General features: G+C 39.4%; 1 non-coding gene across 1 annotated transcript; it reads right to left on the bottom strand.

Annotated features, from left to right (window-relative positions):
- Positions 1 to 240: 240 nt before the first annotated feature.
- TRNAL-UAG (transfer RNA leucine (anticodon UAG)) lies at positions 241 to 322 on the bottom strand. The gene has a single exon. It is a non-coding gene; the product is annotated as a tRNA-Leu (tRNA).
- Positions 323 to 6,340: the final 6,018 nt, after the last annotated feature.

Raw genomic sequence — 6,340 nt, 5'->3', positions numbered from 1 at the left:
GACAAAGAGGCATTTTATGTATATCTCAGTTTTGACAGAGCTAAGTCTATTTGAGAATTGAAATGAAATTCGAAACCAGTTTCAGTACTTGCACCATGCCCTGACAGCACTCCACCAGTCATCTAATTCCCTTCCCACTCCCACCCGCGGGATCGAACTCGTTACATTCACGCATTCACACTGGGGTGAAGAGGCTGGTGTTACATTACCATGAAGACCAAAAAAACAAAAAAAACTTTCTGGCAGCGGTGGGATTCGAACCCACGCCTCCTGAGAGACTGGAGCCTAAATCCAGCGCCTTAGACCACTCGGCCACGCTACCGTTACTTATATATAAATATATATATATTTATATATATATATGTGTGTGTATGTGTGTCTATAAATTATAATATATTTCAAGAGTTATCAGTCTTACATCTCCATGAGACGAGATCGATTCCATAGTAGTAAATGTTTAGGCCTTGTTTCATAGAAATTCCATCATGTCTCTGTTGTCATAAGTATGGCTTTGTCATAAGGCGGTTAGTCAACTGTGGCTGGTCGCAGCCAGGTTACAGAAAGGCATGGGACTAGTGACATCTTCGAGCAAATTATTTGCTTATAGCCGGAATGTTAACAACCTTTGGAGCTACCCTATCTAAGGCGGAAATTGTATGCATCTTCTCTCTCTCTCTCTCTCTCTCTCTCTCTCTCTCTCTCTCTCTCTCTCATATACATGCACACATGCACAGAAACACACACACACACACACACATACCGTATATATAGGTACATATGTATATATGTATACATATGTATATGTATACTGTATATATATATGTGTGTATGTATGCACGTATGTATATCGAACCCAAACACCCAGCATTACTTAGTTATGTGTACTGGGAAATAATGAAGCTAAGATAACGTAATACCAGAAAAAAAGACAATAACAGTATCAGTAGTAACAATGAAGTTCATGGAAACACATTGACAAGATAGTTCAAAAACTAAAAAGAGCTATTTCAAAATCCTCAGATTAATCGGTTAGTAATGGCATGGTAGGACCCCCTTGAAAGGTAAAAGAAAAAAACAAATTCAAAAAAGGTCCTTTGGATGAGTTGGTGAGGGTGCTATGAAGAACGGATTTGAATCCTTAAAGTCTGGGTTCATGAGAAAGACTTGCCTGATATTCCACCAAACCAAACCTGCTCTCCAACTAACTTACCCAACACATCTTGAGAAAAATAATAATTTAAAAATAATAACTTCCGGTGTGGCAAAGTCCCTGAAAACCTATATTTCTTGATGAACTGTCTTCATCTGATAGGTTGGTTGGCTTAGATTAAGGTGGCTTATGCCACCACCGGCCCTTGCTCCAGTGTGGCCTGAAAGTGCAATAAAGTGTGAAAGGGAGGAGTGGTGTGAACCTCAGGACTCATCCCTACCAACAGAGGCGATCTGACAGCTCTGGGGATTTGCTGTTTTATTCCCTTGATGTCCTTGATTAAAGACACATGTTGGGGAAAATGTGTCCCTCTTTCTTCTATACCTATATTCTTATTTTAGAGAGAGAGAGAGAGAGAGAGAGAGAGAGAGAGAGAGAGAGAGAGAGAGAGAGAGAGAATGTCTGTTTGCACATGTGTTCGCCAACCTCAATTCACTCTCTCCCATTTAAATGGAGGCACGTGTCATGTGTTTAAGCATATGAGGCCAAGAAGAGTTTTTGTACCTGCATCTATCCGGGTAATGCCTCTTAATTCGCTAAGGAATGTCATTCTGCTGTTGAAGACACCCGTGTAAGCGATAATGTCCGCATTTTTACTGACGTCTGCTTGTCTTAACGATCTCCTTCTACTCCCCTAGCCCCTTTCCTCAGGCGTCCCCCCCCTTCCCCAAACCATCTTTCAGCGCTCGGGTTGAAGGCTGTTGAGTTGTAATTGGCCCTGAACAACTCGTAATAATCCCTTGAGAAAATATTTGTAATGAGGTATTCAGGGATTCCGTTGCATATCTCTGATACCTCGCTTTGCTTTGTTTTGTGTATTCTTATTAGTTACTGTGCTGTTCATTTTATTCTTCTCGTTCATGTTTCTTCCCATTTTGTTCTTCTCGGCCATGTTTCTTCCCGGGCGTTGTCCTTGAATAACTTTGACAGCGTCGAAAATGGGAACTGAAAATTTAAAGCTCAATTGAACCTTGTTGCTAAATGGAAGCGCCACTGTGGAGTTCCCCTCGCACAAGAAGAAATTAGAAAAAAAAAAAACAATAAAGAAACTCAGCAAACCTCTACACTGCACTCCAGCCCAGCCAAAAGAAAAATCGGAACACATTGCTTTCAATTTTTGGGTCAATACACTTCGGGTCAAGTTCTGTTGCACATGGGTCATTAGTTCTCCAACCGTCTAGACGGCAAGTCCCGACGTTAGTGTCGTGACCTTCCATCCCGAAGCTCTGACTAAGGAAGGCCTCCTCATTCTGCAGTCTTAGACAGGGGCCAGTGGTGAGAAAAGCGGTGCAGAGCTTGTTGGCGGCATGTTGAAAGTACAGCATATTACTCGGAGACTCGTTGTTACTCGCAGAAAAGAACATATCGATAAACATTATTATTATTATTATTATTAATTAATTAATTAATTAATTAATTAAACGCAAAATATTTGTAAAAATCCGTGTGAATTTTCGCCTTAGAGTAGATATCAGTAAAATCTTTATTTACCTGTAGGTTTATAGAAAAAGTTCTCTAGAAGTCTTCCTTATTGTTTGTTATCGTCGTTGGTTGTTGCTTTGTTGCATCTGGTGTGAATAGTGTCATAATATTACTCATTGACGCTACTACGTTTTTCCCTCTTTTATGTGTTGTCATATTCATCTCAGTCCTTTCCTGTTGGTGTTACTGTTTTATTTATTGAAATGTGATTCTTGCATAGTTAACCAGTGATTCTGTTGCATTTTTCAGGCGTTTCTTGCATTGCAATGAATACGATTTTTTTTTTTTTTTTGAGCTGACAGTAAATATCCCTAGCCAATATTACTGATGCTCCTCTCGTGCTTTCGATTGGTGGATGTATTGTAGAAGTAGGATGGAAGCAGCTTGAGTTTCCGCAATCACGATTAACTGTCAGTTCAGTCAGGTAGTGTTGTAATTGCATTTGTCTTGATATTTTTTTCAGTCCGGCACAATTGCCATAAGTTCAGTGAACGGTACTATTTTAATTTTGCTTTTGTGAAAATATTTTCTTAATTTACAGCTCTTGTTTTGGTAAGTCCTTTTAGAAGGTAGTGCATTTTTTTTTTGTATGACAATAATACATTTTATTAGTAATCACAATAATATTAGCAATATTTATTTTAATTAATTAGGGAAACTATAATAATTGTCAGATGTTACTGAATGCCAGTGTTGATGTTGTTGTTGTTGTTGTTGCTGTCTGTGCTTCTCCTCATTTTGCCCTCCCATGCAAACGGGAGATATACGAGGCTTGTGCTAAGCGAAGGACGATGGCTCTCCACAGTAAAAATGCCATGCTGTTGACAGTAACCGCGATATACACAGAAGCCTAAGGCGAAAGCAAGGGTACTCTTTTTACTTGGGGGAGGGGTAGGGGGAGAGTGAAGGGCGGCGGCTGCCGGGAAGACAGTGAAACGCGGGGGGGGGGAGTGAAGAGACCGATGAGGGGGTGCCGAAAAGAGGGAGACCGTCTGGTGGCAGTTCATTGGGTAAAAGGGCCCCTTAATCGTGATTATGTCAGTGACCCATAAAAAAGTTTTCTTTAGTGGCAAATTTAGTGCTTTTAGGCGAATTCGTTCTTGTGAAATTTTTTTAAAAGAATCCTTTCCGTGAATTTTCATGTAATGATGAGATGTCTGTCAAAACGAGCGTTCTGGTGACGCCACCATTTCGATTACTGTTCCCTGTAACATATGCAATAACTAGTTTATAGCATACTGTGGTATTTGGGTAATTGTCAATGGGTCCTTTGAAAATGTATGAAATTGAAATTTGAATAATCGATTTGGTGCCTTATTGCTGCCCACAATTATCTCATTGCTAGAGTACCCATATCAAAAAAAGTTATGATTATATAAAAGAGGATTGAGATGGCTGTTCCTAAACTAGGAATGTTAAACACCATCTCAAAGCTCGGGTCAAGGTACAACCGTACATTCATTCTGCGACGCTGTTAAGCTGGCCTCGGATGGAAGACGGCAAACGTAAACGTGGAGCACGCTATCGTAGTTAGACTCAGGAAACAAATATATGGATTTCCATTATGACATCTTATTAAAGGAGCATTTTCTGCAACCGGTGACATAATCATTCAGTCTTTTGACGCATTCAATTCTACAAGCTTCACTGGACTGACAGTCGCTCAGATACTCTGTGCAATTTGCTAACTAAAGTGTCAGACGTTTTGGTCTTTACTTTGTAATATTTCGCTTCCGGACTTCGAGTTTTCAGTTTTTCTCCGTGTTCCAAGAAGCATTTAACAGTTTGATGAGGCAGGTAAGAATTCCATTTAAACATTTGGGTTATTTTTGCCCAGCTCTACCTCTTGAACTCCGGCAAGTCTTTCGTGGAAAAGCAATAGAGTACGTGTGCGCATTTATTTGACCCACCTACATCACCTACATATATATATATATATATATATATATATATATATATATATATATATATATATATATATATATATATATATGTGTGTGTGTGTGTGTGTGTGTGTGTGTCTGTGTATAAATATATACACGTATATATATATATATATATATATATGTGTGTGTGTGTGTGTGTGTGTACATCATTTATGTAATAAGAGTTTTCACGAGTATAATTCAGGAAACAAGACAACTCTCTTATCTGTATATGCGGTTTATTAGTTTACTGATTATGCTGAACTCTTTCGTAGTGAAGAATATAACTGAGGGGGAAATACTATGTAGCCATGCTTTTTCTTTATATATTTTTCTGACACGACTATCATTTTTATCTCTCTTTTTCATTTATTTCACTCTCGAATGTTCTGTCGCATGGCAGTGTGCTAGGGAAGGTTAACGACCTTTTCCTTAGCTTGGCTCCTATGATAGTTAGTACATTATGAATATATTAGTAATAAAAATGGCAGTCAAGTGACGCAGTCATAATATGCAGATTAGGATATGCAAATAGGATTCCAAGAAAATACCTGGGCGGAGTAGGAAGTTTTGATGCAGGGCAACGGACTCCCCAAAGGACACGGCAGGCAAGGCCACTGGGAGGCATCAAGGACCTGCCTGAGAGAGAGAGGAATTACGTAGCGACAGTTTATTGAACTCGAGATCCCTTGGTACGGGACGGCTGCGTAGGACTTGGCAGGACCTCAGGAATTCCGATGTGTCAAGACTTGAGAGACTGATATGGACGTTGTATTATTATTATTATTATTATTATTAGTAGTAGTAGTAGTAGTAGTAGTAGTAGTAGTAGTAGTAGTAGTAGTAGTAGTAGTAGTAGCAGCTAATCATTCAGTAATTAATGAAGAATGAAGACTCGACACAACCGGTTGTCAAACATTTGAGTGTGTTGGAGTTCATCACTGTGAGGCTGTGCGCGCGCATGCGTTCGTTCACACTTAAACTCCTCCAGGATAAGATTATTATTGCAAAGAGTTAATGGTAGTATCATAGTTCAACAAACTTCGTTGCGGCATAATGGTATTGCTTTATTATTTATTTTATTCATCTCCAGTGTTTGGCCTTGAACAAATTTCGACAATATTGAAGGTAGCCATTGGAAATTTCATGCTCAATAGGACCTTGGTGTGGGGACGAAAATCTTCATGGTGAGGCTCATGTCACTGTAGCCCTCCCCCCAACCCCCCAACCCCGCCTTCCCCACCTCCAGTGATAAAAAAAATAAGTAGAAATGTAAGGTTCAACAAAGGCAGCTAAGTGAATACCTTCTGGCCATTTGGCTTTTACCTGTAATTTATAGGTGCGTTGTAGCGCACCTGGGTCAGGAGATATTCATCTGTATATTATTATTATTAATATTAGCTCACTCAAACCTGCAAAAATAACGGCAGTATTTGAGAGGGCCGAAACCGTAGGGATATTACGTACCATACCCAGATGTGGACCAAGGTGCCCTAACCTGCTTATTTATACGGGGCCCAATGTGTGAGAGGGTGAGCCCGGGCTGGAAGAGATTTTAAAGGTAAAGTTTGTTACCCTTAGATTATAGTTGCTGCAAACGAAAAATAATGTGTGGGTTGATTCTTACTGCTGAATATGTTGACAGAATGTTTAAATTGTCTTCAGTAGTGTAAAATATGCTGTATTTATTAATTTTTCATGATGTTTTACTCGTTTAAGGACT

The sequence above is a fragment of the Macrobrachium rosenbergii genome, chromosome 9 (genome assembly GCF_040412425.1).
Source record: "Macrobrachium rosenbergii isolate ZJJX-2024 chromosome 9, ASM4041242v1, whole genome shotgun sequence".
Lineage (NCBI taxonomy): Eukaryota > Metazoa > Arthropoda > Malacostraca > Decapoda > Palaemonidae > Macrobrachium > Macrobrachium rosenbergii.
This window is presented reverse-complemented; position numbering and strand designations above follow the sequence as displayed.